Source organism: Lithobates pipiens, unplaced genomic scaffold, assembly GCF_037356315.1.
Source record: "Lithobates pipiens isolate NorthernLeopardFrog02 unplaced genomic scaffold, aLitPip1_a1.2 Scaffold_16, whole genome shotgun sequence".
Classification (NCBI taxonomy): Eukaryota; Metazoa; Chordata; class Amphibia; order Anura; family Ranidae; genus Lithobates; species Lithobates pipiens.
The window spans coordinates 153,649,243-153,672,040 of NW_027507748.1; positions in this window are offsets into that span (position 1 = coordinate 153,649,243).

The window sequence follows — 22,798 nt, forward strand, 5'->3', positions numbered from 1 at the left end:
TTGAATTGCCAGCAAACCCCTTTCTTTTTAAGGGCCGGCGATCCTGAGGAGGAAGCGCCGCCGCCCCGCCCTGGAAAAAACTGACTCGAAGCCCGGGATGACATCATCAACTTCATCCACAGGCTGATGTCCTTGTGATCCCATCTAATAGAGGGACGAATGGCCTTCGTCTGACGAAATTGCTCGTCATACCGAAGCCACGCCAGTCCCCCATACACCCTGTGGGCCTCATTGATGGCCTCCAAGTAACAAAACGTTCTCGGGCGCCTTTTGCCTGATCACGCTAGCGAAAATTGCGAACCAGTTCGCAAACGTCCTGGGAATAAGCCGGTACCTGCGTTTTTCTTCCTCCTCCTTCTAACTCTCATCCGGCTTCACCATGTCTAAATTTAATTTTTCTAAGGGGAGCAGGGAAAATATTTCCACAAACTCGTCCTTCCAAATTTTTTCCCGCACCTCCTGCTTCAAATGAGCCCCTAGTGGACCTTCAAAGCACACGTAAACTTTGCGGCGTCCGCCAGTCTCACCTTCTCCGCGTCCTTGTCCTTCTGCGTTGCAGCCGCCAGCATACTCACCTCCTTTTCCGTCTGGGTCCCTGTCCCCACCAACACTGACGGCCGAGCGGATTGGACTCGGGGAAGATTGAATTCCTCTCACCCTACTGTCATCAACATTGTCTACCGGAAGTCAACAATGCCCCTTCTTCTCTACTATGCCTAGAAGTGGATGCTGAGACCCGTCAAGCTGTACCCAAAGTTTACCACAGCTACCTGGACGTTTTCAGTAAAAAGGGTGCAGAAACTCTCCCTCCACATAGGCCGTACGATTGCCCAATAGAACTTCTTCCCGGAGCAGAGATCCCTTTCGGAAAATTTTTCCCATTGTCAGAATTGGAATTAGGGACATTGAAGACTTACCTTGATGACAACCTAGAAAAAGGGTTTATCCCTCCCTCCACCTCCCCGGTGGGTCCAGGAATATTCTTTGTGGAGAAAAAAGATCACTCCCTACATCCATGCATAGATTATCGGGCACTTAACAAAATTAAAATTAAGAACCAATATCCTCTGCCTTTAGTGCCAGAATTGTTCCAAAGACTGGGGTCTGCAGTAGTGTTCTCCAAGCTGGATCTTCGAGGTGCCTATAATCTAGTCAGCATTCGGAGTGGAGATGAGTGGAAAACAGCCTTCCGCACATGGTTCGGGCACTTTGAATACTTAGTTATGCCTTTCAGCCTTTGCAATGCCCCTGCCACATTCCAACACTTTGTGAATGACATTTTCAGAGACTATCTTGTCCTGCTTGTTATTATTTACTTGGATGATATTCAGATTGTTTCCTCCTCAGCTGAACATCGAGAACACGTTAGAAATGTTTTAACACGACTCCGTCTTCACGGTTTATATGCCAAACCTGAAAAATGTATCTTCGAACAACAGAGCATCCAGTTCCTTGGTCTGATCATTTCGGTGGAAGGCATTAAAATGGACCCTCAGGCCGCGTACACACGGGCTCGTGTTTCAGTGGACAATCCGCCCGTGTGTGGGCTTCAGCGGACTTTTTCAGTGGACAGTCTGACGGACTAAGTCTTTCGGAATTTCCGTAATTTTGTCCGTCCAAACTTGGTTTCAGCGGACAGTCCGCTCGTGAGTAGGCAAGTTGGACGGACTAAGTATGACGCATGCCCAGAAAGGATTTAAAGGGCGGACAGGGCGGAAGCGCGCGCTCTTGTAAAACTAGTGTTCGTATTGAAGCTAACATATTCGTCATGCTGCTAATTTTGTGGTTTTTTAATATAGCCCGTTCTTTTCTTCTTCGTAATGCAAGAAAAGTGAAGTAGCTTTGCTGCTTATATTCACACAGAGTTATACCAAATGTTTTTATTCATCCTCATCCTATGATTAATCTTCCAATTATAGAAAAATATATTAAAAAATAATTTTAAAAAAACCCCCAAAAAAATCCCAAAAAAAAAAAAAAAAAATATATATATATATATTTATATATATTTATGGTGAAGAGCCCTCTGACCGATACGGACAAGGATGATAGACAAGGACAACATAAACTCGCTACCTGAAATGGACCTGAAAGTGTGCCCTGGTCTAACGTACGGTATACCAAAATAAGGGGGCATACCCTAAAATGAAATGAATATGAAATGGGTGAAATGAGTACTCATATGAGGAGTATGCTAGAGTGAAGGCCTGATAAAAGGGGACGGGTGGGCGGGTATCGCGCACCGGAACCGACGAGGAAGATGGGCGGACGGCAGGTTATATACACCACCGGGCTCCTCCCATAATTTCAGGCCACCATACTGGCCTTTCTATTTATGGTGAAGAGCCCTCTGACCGATACGGACAAGGATGATAGACAAGGACAACATAAACTCGCTACCTGAAATGGACCTGAAAGTGTGCCCTGGTCTAACGTACGGTATACCAAAATAAGGGGGCAAAACACTCAGGTAGGGGATGCATTTTATTGAACCAAGATTGTTACTGGGTAAGTTTGACAAAGGCCTGAGCCATCTCAACTTGCGGATTGGGAACATAACGGGCAAAACAGGAGGACTTCCATCTACCCAACTTTTTGATGACGTGGACCGGGACCCCTTGGCGGGAGGCTGTTGAAGCTGCCCCGATGCGAAACGAATGTCCCGAGTAGTGCGCAGGATTGAGGTGAAGGATGCTCAGGAGTATCCTGACGTGCTCCATGAACTGGGCTGCGTTGAGAGGTTTGGAGTGAAAGGGGAGAAGTGGGCCAGTCCCTGGTTGATCGGCCAAAAGGGTCAGCAAGCGGGTGAGGACAGCGACCGGACACCAGCGGTTGTGGGTCTTATAGAGATGTATGTCCGTACCTGGGCCAAGCTGCTGCGTCTTTGAGACCGCTAAATGTAGGATGAAATGGTCCTCAAACCTTACTAGATGGTGTTTGCACAGCATACGTGCCGAGGGGCTACTGCAGGTAAACTCGCCTGGCCGCAAGAAGCCGTAGAAGGCCAGGTGTATGGCTGCTTGCAGGACGACACTGACATGGAGACCGAAAGGTGAGGAGGCCAGAATGTCTGACATGTCCCTGAATACTTCGCCCGTGATAGGCAGCCGTTTGATGCTGGAAACCGGCCGACGTTTCTGAATGCCGCGCATGAGTGCCCGGACGGTGTGACAGGTGAACAAGGAGGGCTTAGTAGGGTCCTGGAGGGACGTGAAGTGCTGTACCCCGGCCAAGTACAATCGGATTGTGTTGAATGATAATGCCAAGTCCGAATGGCAGTAGGAAAGGAAGGCAAGGACTTGCTTGACCCGGGAGGTCTCTGTATTGTGGGACGATATGAAGCGAGTAAAGGCCCTCCAGGCCGACTGATAGGCCTTGCGGGTATTGTCTGAGAGGGAGTGATCAATAAGTTGAGTCGCTGCTGACAAGTGCGGGGCTAATCCAATGTCAGTTGAGACCAGTCCGGGATAGCTGCAGAAGTTGGTCCGGCTCCGGGTACCTGATCAAAAAACGAAACAAAGTTAAAGCGGGAGAGGGCATCCGCCGCCTGATTAAATTTGCCGGGGACAAAAGAACAATGAAGGTTGAACTGAAACAATAATGAGAGTTGGGTCAGTCGCCGCAGGAAGGACATAATCTGTAGAGATCTGGACCTGCCTTTATTGACAATCTCCGCAGTGGCCAGGTTATCTGTAGAAAAGACCACCGTCTGGCCTGACCAGCTACGGCCCCAGGTGTGTGCAGCGGCTACGATGGGATATAGCTCAAACAGGGAGGACGTCTCAGTGAAGCCAGGAATAGCCAGTATCTGTGGAGGCCAGGGGGCTGCGAGCCAGAGGTTGCCAAAAATAGCCGCAAAGCCCGTGGAGGCCGCTGCGTCGGTCACCACCCGAGGTGAAAGGGCGGACACGGAGGGGACGAACAGGGACACTCCGTTCCAGGAGGACAGGAATTCCTCCCACATGGCTAGGTCTGCAATAGCCGCGGAATCCAGGTTGAGTACTTGCTCCGGGTCCTGAGAGTGGGATAATAAGGCCAGCAGGCGTGACACGAACGAGCGCCCCTGGGGGATGATGCGCATAGCAAAATTGAGCATACCAAGGAGGGACTGGAGCTGTCTCTTGGTACAAGTCCTGGCATGAGTAAAGTCCCTCAGGACCGTCCTGATGCGGGTCAGTTTATCCGGGGGAAGGCTGGCCTGCATGGTGTTAGTGTCTAGACTGACCCCGAGAAAGGTGATAGCCTGCGACGGACCCTCCACCTTGTGCTCCGCAATGGGGACATTAAGGTTACTGAAGACTCCCCTCAATTTAGCCAGATCTTGTGGGGGAGAGCCGGGCGGCTCTATCAGCAGGAAGTCATCCAGATAATGAATGACTTCCTGACACTGGGCTACATGTAACAAGATCCAAGCAAGAGCCTGTGCGAAGGTGTCGAAGAGCCAAGGACTACTCTTGGACCCGAACGTGAGCTTAGTGGCAAAGTAGTACTGCTGCCTCCACTTGATTCCATGCCAGCACCAGAGGGAAGGATGGATAGGAAGAAGTTTAAAAGCATTTGAGATGTCGGCCTTGGAGAGCCAGGTACCTGTGCCTGTCTTAAGAATGGCCTGGATGGCCATGTCTACTGATGAATATTTAAGGGAGAACTCCTCAGAGGGAATAAGGGAATTGAGACTGGGGACCGTAGAGGAATGAGGCGCTGACAAATCATAAACCAATCTGAGTTTATTAGAGAACTTGCCCTTGACAAGCCCAATAGGGCTGACTCGCCAGGTGACGAATGGGGGCTGTATGAAAGGGCCGATGACAAAGTCCTGATCTAGTTCAGATTGCAGCAGTTGGTCGATGGCTAGCTCATCCGTGGCTGCTGAGCGGAGGTTCTGGCACTCGTGTGTGACGTGAGGGAGAGAGATGAGTCCAGTGTGAAAGCCTTCCGTGAAGCCCTGGACGAGGAAGGTGGACAGTGAGGGGGTAGGGTGGCTGGATAGGTAGACGCTAAGCCACGACACATTGAGCCGGCTTAGTCAGGACCTTTTGAGCTGCTTGATCTCGCACATGAGCCGGGGGTGAGCTCTATGACATTGGGTGCACACATGGAGCAGCCTACACTGGCTGAAATTACACGACCCACTGTTATAATTATTGCAGATCGAAGCACCGCCCATGGTCTTAACTGGGCGCCCTAGCTTATCGGTCTGTGGCGGGCGAGCTGGCACTTGCAGGCCCTGAGCGGCCCCCGAGGTAGATGGGCCGACGAAGGGCGGGGCTGCCACTGAGGTAGCGCACCAGGCCGCAGTATGTGTTGCTGACTGGCAGATTGTACACAGAGGGGACCGAAGCCCCGCGAAGTGGCGGCAGAACAGTTCTGTGTCCATGGTGCTCCAATCCGTAGGGGTCTGGAACTGGGAAAGCCTGGCGGCTGCTTTAGCGGAGAAGGATCGGTGGTAGTCATAAAAAGAAGATCCGCCGTATTTGTAGCCCAGGTCAACTACCACATGGAGGTACCGATCCAGCTCCTCCCTCCTGCCAGGGGAGGCTGAGCAAATGATGTCCCTCACCATGCCAAAAGCTAAGGTAAACTCAGTAACTGAGAGCTTCCTATCTAATCTGGAGTCCTTAGCTTTGAGGACCACTGATACGTCCCCCCAAGTATAGGCCTTATTCTCTGCCAGCTCATGAATTGAGATCAGCAGGGAAGCCAAATTGACGTCCTTTCCCTCTAAGATGTCCTTCCTGATGTTTGCTGACACCATATGAGATGGGTACACTATCGGTGCAGCTCCGGGGATACCTGCAGGAGGGCTCACAACTGGTAGGGATGCTGGTACAGGTGGAGAAACAGAGGGTTGGGTCTCGAGGAGGGCTACTCGGCCCTGCAGATCTGTCATCGAGGTCGTGATGGATGACACCAGGGTGTGGAGCTGGGAGATAGAAGAGGCGATGGAGCCTAAGGAGGCCTGCTGAGTAGAAGCCTCCACCGCCGCGGGAGGAGGAAACAGGAGCCGGAAAAGCTCTGCCTTTCTGGCTGTTGCTGGGAAGGGGACACCCCTGCGTCTTAGCTCGACTGTTAGCCTGGGAATGGTCCAAGCTCTGAAGGCCCTTTGGCTGCCATTCTCTGAACCGGATGGAGACAATGGAGCCGTGAGGTCCTCGCTGCCGGCCTGGGACATGGTGGCGGAAATTGGGTCTGACGAGGCCACAAGCCCTCTGATGCGATTCTTTCTCCTAATACGGACCTATAAGGGGTGAGATGGATTACAACTGGTTGGAGACTCCTAAAGAAATACCTGTTTCAAAGAAGGCAGCTTTGCTGAAGGGCATTTCCCCGCTAGATGATTATGCTTACCTAAGAAGGCACCGTCTGACCAGGTGCAGGCTGGACCTACTGAACTCGACTGACCTGAGGAGATGAAGGTGAAGTTTGTTTGAGACTCCCACCTGACGAAGGCTAGCTAACAGTGGAAGTGAGACGTCACACATGAGATAAACGACACCAAAGAAGGAAATAAATTTTCCTCTTTCCCACCCCCCTGAATCGCCCCCCCCCCCCCCCTTTTTTTCTTTTTTTTTTTTTTTCTTTTTTTCTTTTTTTCCTTCCCCCCCTTTTTTTTTTTTTTTTTTTTTAGTGAAATGAGGCTGATGAGCAAGGCCCCCCGATAAGAATCCAACGTTGAAGAATCAACTGGACTAGAAGCGGGAAGTAATACGTGACCGTGAAATGAGTGAATCTGCCATGACAGAGATCCGAATCGCCATGCCACAAACTTGCGACCGAGCACGAAACGGAACCTGGAGCATGTACTGAAATGAGGCCATTCCTGGGGCACGCCGGAACGAATTTGGTCCATGAACCTGACTATTCGTACCGGAACGTGATAGGTGAAATGAAATGAAACCCATGACAAAGACTGGAATCAGACGACGAGCCCAAGCACCTAACAAATGAATCCCGTCTTTGGAGCATGTACTGAAATGAGGCGTAGCAGCTGGGCACACCGGAACGAATCGGTGCATCAAATAAATGCAACGAGATTCGAATCGGAGTGTAATAAGTGACAGAAATGATATCCCATGACAGAGACAAGATTCAACGACTGGACTGATGGTAGCAAATAATGAATCCGTCTCTGGCGCATGTACTGAAATGAGGCGTAGCAGCTGGGCACGCCAGAACGAATCGGTGCATAGCAACATGCGACAGGATTCGAATTGGAGTGTAATAAGTGACAGAAATGATATCCCATGACAGAGACAAGATTCAACGAGTGGACCGATGGTAGCAAATAATGAATCCGTCTCTGGCGCATGTACTGAAATGAGGCCATTCCTGGGGCACGCCGAGACGAATTGGTCCATGAACATGACTATTCGTACCGGAACGTGATAGGTGAAATGAAATGAAACCCATGACAAAGACTGGAATCAGAAGACGAGCCCATGCACCTAACAAATGAATCCCGTCTTTGGAGCATGTACTGAAATGAGGCGTAGCAGCTGGGCGCACCAGGACGAATCGGTGCATAGAGGAATGCGACAGGATTCGAATTGGAGCGTAATAAGTGACAGAAATGATATGCCATGACAAAGACAAGAATCAGGGACCGAGCGTGAACCTGCAAGTGATTCAGTCTCTGGAGCATGTACAGAAATGAGGCCGAACCCTGGGGCACTTCAAAGCGAATCGGTGCACCAGTGGTGCGACAGGATTCGCGACGGAGCGCGACTAGTGACAGAAATGATATTGGAGCAGCAGAAATGACTGGGACTGAAATGTTTGAACGAGGTGAAATGAGACACATAACATAATTGCAAGAAATGAAGAGACACATTCGAACTGGAGCAGAGCAAGCGAAACGTGCGGACTGATTGCCTTGTCGTAACAAGCAGTCGGCTGTGGGTCGAACGATTCGACCGCTACAATAGAAATGCACGGGCAGTCGAACGGTTTCGAATGCCGTAGCTGCGAATGAATCGCCTGTCGTGGCGTAATCGAACGTGTCGAATGATGACAACGCCTACGTCGAAAGTAGCATACAGTGACAAGCGTACGAGGCCACCGAAACATTCGATATGACAGAACAGAGCGGCTCGTGCGTACAAGCAAAATAACGGTACATCGAAAACGTAATGAAAAGAGGGTGCCGAAGCCCTACCTGCGACAGCCGGCCTGAGCGACAAATTCGATGGGTATAGCGACGACGAATCTACGGACGCTGATGGACGAGACGGGATGTCGAATTGAAGACGAAAACGCGGGAACCGCCGAACAGGCTCGCTGCGTCTGATCTGGATAGTCGGCCCTTGATATCTGACGTATCAGATATCGCGCACCGGAACCGACGAGGAAGATGGGCGGACGGCAGGTTATATACACCACCGGGCTCCTCCCATAATTTCAGGCCACCATACTGGCCTTTCTATATATATATATATATATATATATATATATATATATATATATATATATATATATATATATATAAATTATTTTAAAAAAAACAAAATATATATATATATATATATATATATATATATATATATTTTTTTTTTTTTTTTAATTATAGAATTTATCTATTACTATATATTTTTGGAACTACTATTGTCAGTTAATTTTTTTTTTTTTTTGGGGGGGGGGGGGGGGGGGATGGGGTTTGAAATAAAATGGACTTGCATTTTTTTTGGCCAAGCAGGACTATGTAAGTAGAGATAGATAGATAGATAGATAGATACACAAACCAGCATTTTAGCTTACACATGATTGCATGTTCAAAATCAGCAGAGCTTCCCCTCATTTCAAATGTTAAGCCTACAATTTACAGCGACTGCACTTCCAAGTGCACTTGCAGTGCTTTAAAAATTGCACTTGAAGTTAGCATATTTACATGAACGTGTGTTTTGTAAATAACCCCCAGAGTCTTTTGACATGTACCTGCCTACTCACAAATAAACTCAGTTTTTTAAGCCAAAAAAAAAAAAAAAAAAAAAAACATACAATATTTTTTGAAATAATAAATATTTATTTTTCTTCAGAACAAAACTAAATCAAGAGGGAGGCAACACTGTAGACAATTTTGACGTTTGTGAAGCCTTTTGTCCCCCAGGCACACATCAAGTGAGTGGCCACCAAAATTCAGAACCTGTGTAACATGTAAATAGGGAGCACAACATGGCCCTAGAATCCCAAAGACCAGGAACAGCAGCAGATGAGATCTATGTCCCCAGACTGTGGTACTACAACAGTCAGCGTCTTTTTTCAGAGCAGACTGAAGCCAGGCAGTCACTTCCGACTCTTCTGTCTAGCCTTCCCTCCACGCTTCGCTGGAGGCTGTGCCTCTGGTGGTGGACTTGTGGTAGGAGGAGGAGGAGGAGGAGGAGGAGGAGGAGGAGGAGCAGTAGGGTCTGCGTTATACAGTTTGGTGGTCGGTGTTAGCTCACCCTTCAGACCCCGTTGAATGGCATAAAAAAAATGGCTTCGCACAAGTTGTGCTGTGCTTTTTCCATTTCTAGTAACTTACTAGCCAAATAAGTACCGTAGGCCTCCTCAGGATTGGGGGGTTTGCTCAGCACTTGGGTGGCTTGGCGTATAAGTGCCAAGGACTCCTCCTCTGTACGTGTCATCCTCCTGGGCCTTTTGCTGGCTAGGCGGAGGGGAGGGACCTGGCTTTCGGTCCGACTCCTGCTGGGCCCAGCTAGCTCCTGCGTGTGGCTGGCCTCCTCCTCCATACCACTGGTCCCGGCCTCCTCCTGGGTGAGCTCATCCTGTGTAAAAAAACAAAGAAATCAATAAATAAAATATGTCTATATTTTGAAATCATCAATCACTAACAATTTTACAGTTCTCACTTGCAAATACATTTGTCTTGAAATACAAAAGGCTATCATTTTGACACCATAATTTTTCCATCAGTTCACCAAGATTTGAGCCACATTTGTGGAAACTACTGTATCCTTCTATCTAATTTAATTTGTGATGAAATCCTAGATTTGGAAGCAATTCAAACATTGAACTTTACATCATTTAATATTTGAGCAATCCTAACTTTAGAAACTAAAATATACCTGGCTCCAGCTGGGCGCATCAACTTTGTCCAGCAAGGAAGGGTCTGGATCTTCCAGGGATGGCTCACCTGAGGTGGAGGTAAGGGTGGAGGGAAGGGTAGACGGAAGAGTAGAAAGTGACTGCCTGGCTTCTGACGTGTCATCCAGAAAACGCAGCCTGTCATAATACCACAGCCTAGGTACATAGACCTGACCTGCTGCTGATCCTTATGTTTGGGACTCTAGGATCTTTTTGCGCTCCCGCCTATACACGCTACGCAGGTTCTGAATTTTGTTGCTCACAAAGTCAGTGTCTGCCTGGGGGAGTCGGGTTTTCACAAACGCCAAAACTGTCTCCAGTGTCTTCCTCCTGCCAGGACGGCTAGAATATTGTGGGTGTTTGGAATCCCAAAGGCTCCTGTGTGATTCTATTAGATCAATAAATGTGGAGAGGAAGGCCTCCTCCTTAAAGGGGTCTGGGTTATACTTTTGCATTTTGATTTCTGAAAAACAAAATAAATAAATAAATAAATAAATACTAAAAAAAAAAAAAAAAAATGTCAGACCAAATGCACACTATTTATATTGTGACAATGTAGGCGAGACACACACTACCACACACGCTACCCCCCCACACACACACACTACCCCCCCACACACACACACACTACCCCCCCACACACACACACTACCCCCACACACTAACCCACACACACACACACTACCCCCACACACTACCCCCCCCCCCCCCACACACACACACACACACACACACACACACACACACTACCCCCCACACACACACACTACCCCCCCCCCCCCACACACACACACACACACACACACACACACACACACTACCCCCCACACACACACACACACTACCCCCCCCCACACACACACACACACTACCCCCCACACACACACACACACACTACCCCCCACACACACACACACACTACCCCCCACACACACACACACACTACCCCCCACACACACACACTACCCCCCCATACACCCACCCACACACACACACACACACACACACACTACCCCCCCCCCATACACCCACCCCCACCCCCACCCCCACACTACCACACAAAACACCAACCCCACTCAACCACCAACCCACATAAAAATCAATTAACCATCAATAAGGTTAAATTTTCACTATACACATTCCTAACGCAGGCTTAAAATTAAAATAAAATAAAACGATAACTATCTTACCGTCGTGTGTAGCACTCGCTGCTTCCGTTCGGACAAGCGTACGGCCTCGCGGTAACGCTTTATATACAGCGCATGCGTTCAAGCTCCGCCTGCGTCGCCCGCCCCTGACGTTCCGTGTGACCGTATTTCCCCGCCCCTTTTACCCTCGTTCCGCTGTGGGAGATTGATAGGTGAAAATGGCGGACGTAAATTCAATGAGCAGCGCGGAGGAAAGCCCTGAACCCCATGCTTCCGGAGCAAGGAGGAGATATAAGGCCACAAACATGGCCTTTGAAGAGATGGTGGAGATGGTGGCTATATTGAGAAGGGAAGACTATGATGGGGATAATGGGCCTTACCCCAAACCCAATATCCGCAAAAGCGGCATCATGGACATGGTCGTCACAACTTTGCAGAGCTAATTTGGGGTACGAAGAGGCAAGGACCAGCTCCGGAAACGATGGTCCGACATCAAGTCCTGGGAGCCGGACCAATATCATCGCATCAAAAAGGCCCTGAAAAAAAGTGAGTAAACTCTGCGTTTATCGTGACTGTCGGACATAATCGTTCGTATAGGTATTATATGTAAATCTGACGAATTTGATCGTAATCGTTCGTATAGGTATTGTATGTAAATCTGGCGAATTTGATCGTTCGTGTAGTTAATAGTTCATGTAATGAGCGCATATGGTTGTTCGTATATGTGGGCGTAAATAGCATGAATTTGTATATGGTGTAAATTTATCTGGTGTTGGATTAGATTTTAATTAGTTATTAATTTTTTTGTATTGTTCATGATAAACTGAATTTTCACACGCAATTTAGGACATACATTTTTAATAAAGTTTCATAAATTTATTCAGTGCAATGTAGTCTCAATAAAAAAATGAGATAGATAGATAGATAGATAGATAGATAGATAGATAGATAGATAGATAGATAGATAGATAGATAAAATGCTGGTTCAACATCTGGACTGGGAATCATTTAGTGTAGTTTGGGACATCATTGAACATTTTTTGACATAATCACACACAGGTACTCCAGGGGATGATTCGAGTGTGTCCGTCTGTGAAACTTGGACAAAAGATATAAAGTATCACAGTTTGGTTAAAGGCTAGGTTCATATTGCTGCAATGTACGAGATCAAATGTGATTTGCACCGCACTGCAGTGCAAATCACATGTGATCTCTGTGTGATGCGATTTCAGCCATACATATAGTATGGCTGAATTCGCATCGCATCCGGCCCAAACTTGTACATGGCCCTTTTTTTAGTCCACAGCCGAATTGGATCACATGGGTGTTCACACCATGTGGTCCGATTCCTGTCCGAGTTTAAAGATTGCACTGTGATATGAGAACTAATTTGGAGGTGTCAATAAAACTTTACACTGATACTCCCAGCAGGTCACATAGGGCAGTGCGAACTGCCTCCGGGAGGCATGTGATGCGTGAAACCACAGTAGATTTGCAGCGTTCGCACATCGCAGCAGTCTGAACACAGCCTAACTAAAAAAATGTAATTTTAATGATGTATTAAACTAGGAGCTTGTAATAACCAGCTAATAATTGTACACCACTTCAAACCAATGTTTCATATTCCATTTTCTGAACTCAAATATCACTATGCTTAAAAGTATACCTTTTTTTGTTTGGTTTTTCATTCACATAGGGGAACAAAGACTCGGACAAGAGGCGGAGCAGCCCAGGACCCCCCGACCTCACCAGCCTGATTGGGCAGTTAGCCCCAGCCCCGTGTCCGTGATGGAGCTGCCCAGCCCCGTGTCCCTGAGGGAGCAGCCAAGCCCAGTGTCCGAGCTGGATCAGCCCAGCCCAGTGCTAGATGTGGAGGAGGAAGAGGTGGTGGAGATACACACCCCACAAAGTGAGTGTCTGACAACCCAGCTTAAGGTAAACAATTAATGGCTGTATATTTTAACCAATTTTTTTATCTACACATGTTTTTAGGTGATGATCTGGTTGTGGATGGACAAGCCGCGGAGCCATTTTCCACAGACAGTGCCCAGAGGCTGATTGGGCAGATCATGGCCTGGAATGGCAGGATTGATTTCATGGAGAACAACATCCATGCCATGCAACATCAACTGGACACTATGAGGCAGGAAATGAAGAACATGATCGATGTTTTAGGGAGAATCTAAGCCCCTTTTCCCTAAAACAGAAGATCATGTTCTTCATTTCCTTGGCAAAAAGTTTTTAATGTTTTTAGAACATTGTTTTTAGAGGCCAAATTTTGAAGATGCACACGGTGTGTCAACATGTGCTATGTGCCATCAGAGGATCGCAATGGACGCATTTGGTGTTTGCAAACCCTTCCTCATTCTAGTATGTGAGAGGAAGGGATTGCACCCACCAAACACGTCCATTGATCACTCATGATGGTACATAGCACATGTTGACATTACCAATTTTTGGTGTGCATCTTCAAAATTTGGCTTTACCCCTTGTTTTCTGTAAATAGTTAAAAATTAGATTTTATGTATTTTTTTATCATTTTATGATAGATAGATAGATAGATAGATAGATAGATAGATAGATAGATAGATACCGTATATACTCGAGTATAGGCCGACCCGAATATAAGCCGAGGCCCCCAATTTACCCCCAAAAAAACTGGCAAACTTATTGACTCGTGTATAAGCCGAGGGTGAGACATGCCTGTCCATCCCTGTGTGTGTGTCCGTCCATCCCTGTGTGTCCGTCCATCCCTGTGTGTCCGTCCATCCATCCCTGTGTGTGTGTGTGTCCATCCATCCATCCATCCCTGTGTGTGTGTGTCTCCATCCATCCATCCATCCATCCCTGTGTGTGTGTGTCTCCATCCATCCATCCATCCATCCCTGTGTGTGTGTGTCTCCATCCATCCGTGTGTGTGTGTGTGTGTGTGTGTGTCCAGCCTACCTGTGTCCCGAGCCTTTGTCCCGAGCCTCCGTCCCGTGCCTTGCCTCCTTGCCTCCGTCCCGTGCCGTGCCTTGCATCCGTCCCGTGTCGTGCCTTGCCTTGCCCCCGTCCCGTCCCGTCCCGTGCCGTGCCGTGCCTTGCCTTGCCTCCGTCCCGTGCCCTCTTCGTCGGCGGCCATTGTAAAATTCAAAAGCTGCGCCGCCGCCTTCGCCTGTGATAGGCGGAACACTGAATTTCCCAGCAGCCTGTGTTCCGCCTATCACAGACATCGTATCATCCTCGTCCGTAGTACGAGGATGATACGATGTCCGTGATAGGCGGAACACAGGCTGCTGGGAAATTCAGTGTTCCGCCTATCACAGGCGAAGGCGGAGCCGGAGGCGCGGCTTTTGAATAGAATGGCCGCTGTCTGTCTGCTCGACACGCTGATCGAGCGGGCAGACAGCGATGACTCGAGTATAAGCCGAGGGGGGCACTTTCAGCCTCAAAAAAGAGGCTGAAAATCTCGGCTTATACTCGAGTATATACGGTAGATAGATTTCCAAAAAAAAAACAAAAAGAAAAATATCTAAAAAAGAGGCACTGGTTGGAATGTGCACTATTAAAAATTCCAAAAAAAAAGATGTATGTGTCTTCTTCTTTCAATACTCAATACCAGTTTGGGAAGTCATTTTGTGTTTTCTGTCACAAAGGGCCTTATTTACTATTGGCAAAAACCACTTTGCAATACAAATGCACTAGGACAGGAATATGCAATTAGTGGAAATCCAGCTGTTGCAGAACTACAAGTCCCATGAAGCATAGCAAGACTGACAGCCACAAGCATGAGACCCAGAGGCATGATTGACTTGTAGTTTTGCACCAGCTGGAGGTTGGCCAATTGCATATCCCTGAATTAGGAGAATGTAGGAGACAAGCAAACAAGAACCAAACTTAAATATTTGAACAGACAATACATATTTCAAGAAAAATAAATTTTTATTGCTCAGCTGGCATTGGAATAGCCCCCCTACCATTAAAATAGCTGACATAGCGGTCACGCACCTCACGTGCTGTTTGGGGGGCTAAACCAGGAAGGGTCTGATCCAGCCCTGTGAGTTCTGGAAATATTAGTCCGGCCTCAGGCCCAATAGGCTGCAGGTACTGGTTCCCTGAAAGTTTGCGGAGAAAATTGTGCAAAATGCAGAATCACATAGTTCAGTTTATATTCTGCTAGGTTGATCGCTGTCAGTAACAGACGGAACCGGCTGGCCATAATGCCAAAGGCACTCTCCACAACCCTTCTTGCTCTGGCCAGCCGGTAATTAAAAACCCTCCTCTCCGGGGTGAGGGTCCTTTGGGGGAAGGGTTTCATAAGATGGTCACTCAGACCGAACGCTTCATCAGCTAGAAACAAACGGTAGACCCTCCACATTCTCGGCATCTGGTGGCAAGTCCAGGCCACCAGTGATGAGACGGTGGCAGAACTCGGTCTGCCTAAAGACTCCTCCGTCAGGCATCAGGTTCTTCCCCACATCCACATAAAGAAAGTCACATTGTGCTGACACCACCGCCATTAGCACCACACTATGGAACCCCTTATAATTCCAATAGTAGGACCCCGAATGGGGGGGGGGGGCACAATCCTCACATGTTTCCCGCCGATCGCCCCTCCGCAGTTGGGAAAGTCCCAACGGGCAGCGAATTGGGAAGCCACAGTCTGCCATTCCTGTGGCGTGGAAGGAAGCTGGGGAGTCAAACACAGGAAAAAAAAATTAGTCATTAAATAAAAACAATTCATAACAAATAAAACTCAAAAACATTTTGGAACAACAGTTAAACAGAAATATTGCAAATTTTTTTCTGCAAAAAAACAAAAAAAATAGGCGGCCCAATTCACAGATTAATCAGCCCTCTGATGGACCAGGGGACATAAGTTAGGTGGGTGAGTGGGGTGGGGGGACTAATTAATGAGTATCCAATACCTGCAACCAATTTGAGTGGGGTGGGGGGACTAATTAATGAGTACCCAATACCTGCAACCAATTTGAGTGGGGTGGGGGGACTAATTAATGAGTATCCAATACCTGCAACCAATTTGAGTGGGGTGGGGGGACTAATTAATGAGTATCCAATACCTGCAACCAATTTGAGTGGGGTGGGGGGACTAATTAATGAGTATCCAATACCTGCAACCAATTTGAGTGGGGTGGGGGGACTAATTAATGAGTATCCAATACCTGCAACCAATTTGAGTGGGGTGGGGGGACTAATTAATGAGTATCCAATACCTGCAACCAATTTGAGTGGGGTGGGGGGACTAATTAATGAGTATCCAATACCTGCAACCAATTTGAGTGGGGTGGGGGGACTAATTAATGAGTATCCAATACCTGCAACCAATTTGAGTGGAGTGGGGGGACTAATTAATGAGTATCCAATACCTGCAACCAATTTGAGTGGGGTGGGGGGACTAATTAATGAGTATCCAATACCTGCAACCAATTTGAGTGGGGTGACTAATTAATGAGTTGACAATCCATATATATATATATATATATATATATATATATATATATATATATATATATATATATATATATACACATACACACACACACACACACACACACACACACACACACAACGGGTGTATACAAAGAGTATACAAAGGGTGGGGGGGCCAGTAAAATAGTACAATGGAGCTGACAATATGAATTATAGAGAAAAACAGTCTCGGCTGTGGGTGTATAGGGGCCCAGGATTGAATGCTGAGGACGTTAGTGAAAGCAAATATGCACGTGGGACACAAAAAGGTAAAAAGCTAAAAAAAAATGACACAAAAAAAAAAAAAAATAACAAAAAAATAAAACATCAAAAAAAAAAAAAAAAAATGCATGCATTCATATAAAGGGGACATTCACATCATATTCCTGTCATGGATATTAAAAGTCATGATGAAATGAATACAAATATACAATGCATATAACGCATATAATGCAATATTAAAAGAACAAACTTACCTTCATATATTCCTTCTGCAGGACCCGAATAATGGCAGAACAGGTCTCTGGAATAATGATCCCCAGAGCCTGGGGGAGATGCCTGTCGAGAACTTGAGGTCCTGAAGGCTTCTCCCTGTCGCCAAGTAGTGCAACGTGGCGACGAGCCTCTGCTCCGGAGTGATGGCTTGCCGCATGCAGGTATCCTGCCTGCTGATATAAGGGGTCAGCAAAGCCAGCAGACGGTGAAAAACGGGGTCCGTCATCCTGAGATAATTCCTGAAATCATCAGGATTATTCTCACGGATCTCACGGAGTAAAGGCATATGCGAGAATTGGTCACGCTGGCGCAACCAATTCTTTGTCCATGAACTCCTCCTCACCCTGTTCACAGACTGGGCTCGGGTCAAAGTATTAACCCCAACACCAAGCCCCAATATAGCACGAACTCGTTCCCGAGTACGTCCACTCTCCATGGCTTTGAAACGGTCGGCTGGACAAACAAGCTTAACTGAACGCACTGAAGAACAGCCAGACCTATGAAGAATGACCTGAAACCCAGAAACGAGCGGACCAGAAGCGCCTAATAAAAGGTACAACTGATCCACGCGTACCGAAAGACAGATACAAACCTCACAGGTAGACTGCGCCGCAGTGAACGGACAAATTAAGCTGAAGTCTGAAAAGCGCGAATCATCTCTAACCAAACTTCTACTAACGCAAAGTCAGCAGAAGGAGCCCAAAGGGTGCTTTGCTGTGTCTTGGACTTCCTATTTCTAGTCCCGTCGTACGTGCCGTACGTCATCGCGCAAGCTTTCAGCGGACTGTCTGTTCGTCGTGTGTGGTCAAGTCTGTTCATTCAAAATTAGGACGGACTGTCTGTCGGATTGTCTGACGAACTTAGTTGGCCAGACAATCCGCCCGTGTGTACGCGGCCTCAGATGGTTTCTGGCATTCTGGACTGGCCAGCCCCTACCAACAGTAAAGGAATTCAACGGTTTGTGGGCTTCGCGAACTTGTACAGGAATTTCATAAGGGGATTTTCCACCATCATTTCCCCATCACAAGATTAACCAAGCAGGGCCTAAAGTTCCAGTGGACTCCTGAAGCTCAAGCAGCCTTTACAACTTTGAAAGATCTGTTCATCTCAGCTTCAGTTTTAAAGAACCCTGACTCGACCCTGTCATACATCTTGAAAGTAGATGCCTCAGAGATAGCGGTTGGGGCAGTGCTTTCCCAGAGACAAGGATCTAAATCCCTTCTGCACCCAGTCACGTTTTTCTCTCGTAAGTTATCCGAAGCAGAGAAGAACTACGATGTTGGTGATCGAGAATTATTAGCAATCAAGGCTGCGCTTGAAGAATGGAGCTATCTTCTGGAAGGAGCAGCTCACCCGATCCTTGTTTATACAGATCATAAGAATCTGGAATATTTAAAGACTGCCAAGAGACTGAGACCGCGACAGGCCAGGTGGGCACTTTTCTTTACCAGATTCTCGTTTCACATAACCTATCGCCCCGGGTCGAAGAACACCAAGCCTGACGCCTTGTCGCGATTGTACAATGAACCTGAAGCTCCTTTTTCCCCAGACACCATCCTGTCTTCAGGAAACTTCCTCCTGCTCCAAGGGGATTTACTTTCTAAAATTAAACAAGCTTTCATTGGTGCTGCTTCCCCGCTTGACACCACTCTACAGGCCAGAGATGATCTTCTATGGTATAAGGACAAGATTTTCGTTCCCCAGGAAGTGCGAGTTTTGTTCCTTAGTTCCTGTCACGATCACATGCTGGTTGCCCATTTCGGGGTGCACAAGACCTCTGAACTGCTTCAGCACACGTTCTGGTGGCCACAGTTACGGAAGGACTGTAAGTATTATGTGGAGGCATGTGACAATTTCATTGTCGAGCTACCACCCTCAGAAAATTGTACTACAATCTTTGTGGTGGTGGATAGATTATCCAAAATGGCTCACTTTTTGCCAATGAAGGGCACACCGCTGCCGCGGAGACGACCAAGACATTCATCAAGGTGATAGTGAGACTCCATGGCATCCTTGCAAATATTACATCAGATCGAGGAGTGCAATTCACTTCCAAGTTTTGGAGGGCACTTTGTGGGGCTTTGAAGATTGACCAGACGTAGAGAACGAATCAGACGCTGGAACAGTATCTGTGCTGCTTTTCCTCATTCTCCCAGGATGATTGGGCTCCTCTTCTACCTCTTGCCGAATTTGCATATAATAATTCTGTTCATTCTGCCATGAAACAATCCCTGTTTTTTGCAAATTGCGGTTTCCATCCTCTCTTGCTGTCCAACAACCTCCCGGAGTGCCTGGTACCAGCCGTCCAAGAGAACCTAAACTTCTTATGCCGCGTACACATGATCAAACAATCCGGTGGAAAAGTCTGGCAAACTCAAGTCCGCCAAACAATCCCCCCATGTGTAGCCTCCGGCATACTTTTTTGACCCGAAAGTACGGCGGACTTAGAATGCCGTGTTGCACACCAATCTATCCGTCGGACTCTCATTTCGGCGAACAATCCGACCGTGTGTGTGCCAGTCCGCTGTACTTTTGAAATGAGCGGACTTTTCCCGCCCGGAGAAAAGTCTGCTAATTTCGAGCGGGTCTCCAGGTAGGCGGGGCCCGCGAAGGAGACGTCGCTGGCCCCGCCGCCTGGTATGGACTTAAAGGGGAACCCCCAAGTCCACAACAGACCCTTGTCCGAGCATGCTACCCGGCCGGCCAGGAAAGGGGGGCGAGCGAGCGCCCCCCCTCCTGAGCCGTACCAGGCCGCGTGCCCTCAACATGGGGGGTGCCTTGGGGAAGGGGGGGGCGCGCGGTGGCCCGGTCTTCTGTCGCCGCCGCCGCCTTCCGTTCTTCTTCTTCTTCTCCAGGAGATGTTGACTCAACGATCTCTCCGGCTGCAATGCCAGGGACGCGCTGCGCGGCCAGTTATATAGGGACAAGGGGCGGTGTCACATGGCTTTATGTCACATGGGTTGGTGTCACATGGTGACCCCGCCCCCTTACGATGTCACAGTCCCCATGTGACATCAACCCATGTGACCAACCCATGTGACATAAAGCCATGTGACACCGCCCCTTGTCCCTATATAAGTGGCAGCGCAGTGCTTCCCTGGCATTGCGGCCGGAGAGATCGTCGAGTCAACATCTCCTGGAGAAGAAGAAGAAGAAGAAGAAGAACGGAAGGCGGCGGCGGCGGCGGCGGCGGCGACAGAAGACCGGGCCACCGCCTGTAAAAGAGCTATAAGAAGGCACGGTGGCCCAGCAGAAGAACCGAAGAGGGGGACAAGACCCCCGAAGTCGGAAGAAGAGGGCGGCGGCGAGGAAGAAAGCCGGGCTCCTCCGCTAGCAAAAGAGCTACAAGAAGATAGCTGAGGAGTCCGGCGAGAAGACCCCCGAAGACGGAAGACCCCCGGAGCTGTGCAATAAAGTATTTTATCTCGTGTGTTGTGTTTTTTTTTGTACTTTTATTTTACAGGTGAATGGGTAGGGGTACATTGTACCCCATACTCATTCACATAGGGTGGGGGGCCGGTATCCTTGGGCTCCCTTTTTAAAGGGGGCTCCCGGATTCCGATAAGCCCCCAGCCCGCAGACCCCGACAACCAACGGTCAGGGTTGTCGGGAAGTGGCCCTTGTCCTCATCAACATGGGGACAAGGTGCTTTGGGGTGGGGGGGGGGGGGCGCGCGGCCCCCCCTCCCCCAAGGCACCCCCCATGTTGAGGGCACGCGGCCTGGTACGGCTCAGGAGGGGGGGGGGCGCTCGCTCGCCCCCCTTTCCTGGCCGGCCGGGTAGCGTGCTCGGACAAGGGTCTGTTGTAGACTTGGGGGGGACCCCCACGCCGATTTTTTTCGCGTTGGGGTTCCCCTTTAAGTCCATACCAGGCGGCGGGGCCAGCGACGTCTCCTTCGCGGGCCCCGCCTACCTGGAGACGCGCTCAAAATGAGCAGACTTTCCTCCGCGTGTGTGGGCGAGTCCGTTCATTTCGAAAGTACGGCGGATAGTACGGCGGACTTAGTACGCCGTATTAGTCCGCTGAAAAAGTGCCGTGTGTGGGCAAGTAGCCCGTTCGGAAATTCCGACGGACAGTCTGATGGAAGTCCGCCAGACTAAGTACGTCGGACAGACGGCTACGTGTGTACGCGGCTTTAGAGTCAAACAACAAGCTTCTGCAGGAGACTATGATGACTCAGAATTACAATAAAGAGGTGTTTGACAAGAAAAGAAGGGAGAGCTTGATCTCAAAGCTGGGGATCAGGTCTGGCTATCTACCTTGAACTTGAAATTGGCATGCCCATCCAAGAAATTGGGCCCAAAATTTGTGGGTCCCTTTCCAGTTGTAAGGAAGATTAATAATGTGATGTATGAGCTGCAGTTACCGTAATCATTTCAGATTTACCTGTTCTTTCATGTGGCCCTACTCAAACCCGCAGTTCCAGATCGCTTTGCCAACCGGAAGGTCGGTCCCCCTGAACCTGTGATCATCGATAGAGAAGTTGAATATGAGGTTGAATCCATCTTGGATTGCAGGAAAAGACGCAATCAAGTTCAGTTTCTGGTAAAGTGAAGGGGTACGGGCCTGAGGAAAATTCCTGGGAGCCGGAGTCCAAAATCCATGCCAAGAGATTTATTCTTGCCTTTAAGAAGTCCCATCTGAGTAAGATGGCACAGTTAGGCATCCGGAACCTGCCCCTTGGGGGGACAATGTCAAGAAGGACATCCCGGTAACCCGGCGGTATATGGAAGACCTGCCCGCATAATTCCTATCCTAAGAGCTAACCGATGATGGGGCACTATTCCTCTGCTATTGTTTACTCCCACTGACCACAATCTGGCCTCGCTAAGGACAACAAACTGGCCCTCTGATTAGTAAGTTTGGAGAACCCTGCTCTACACCACTAACTTGTTTATAATACATTACTGTCAGCACTAGAAACCCTACTATTTTTCCATATTGGGGAGATTTGGCACAAGGGGATGGAATCCCATTCTATAACCCCCTGCACTTAATGCTAAGAAAAAAAAAATAGCTGTATCCCATTGGATCATATGAGTCACCATTCTCAACGAAGAAATAAAAATAAGGATCCAGGATTCCCAAAGCCCCATACACACTGTCAGATTTTCTGCTGAGTTTTTCCTTCAGATTTACCAAAACCATGTAATATGAGGTCAAACATTAGGAGTTTCAATTTGTATGCAATCAGGCAGGCCCTTGCACTACATGGTTTTGGTAAATCTGATGACAAAAGTCAGCAGACAATCTGATAGTGTGTATGGGGCTTTAGAGAGCTAAAACAACGATCTTTCTGGACTCTTTTCCAAGTTCATGAGAATACAGGCAAATTACAAACATATTCCAGGTGCAAAAAGTGTTAGCAAACGGTGGTGTGCACTTACACTAATCACTAGTCCTAACCGATAAGTTACAATAATATGGTTTTGCTAGGACAGATTGGCTACAATATGATAAACATTTTAGTCTTGATAGCAGAGATAAAAAAGAAACTCTTCAAAGTAATTGAATGCTAGGCTATGATTTTACACAATAAACACAAATTTTCTGCCTGTCTGGGTTTCTCCGAGAAAGTCAGATTTATTGACTTGCCTGACAGA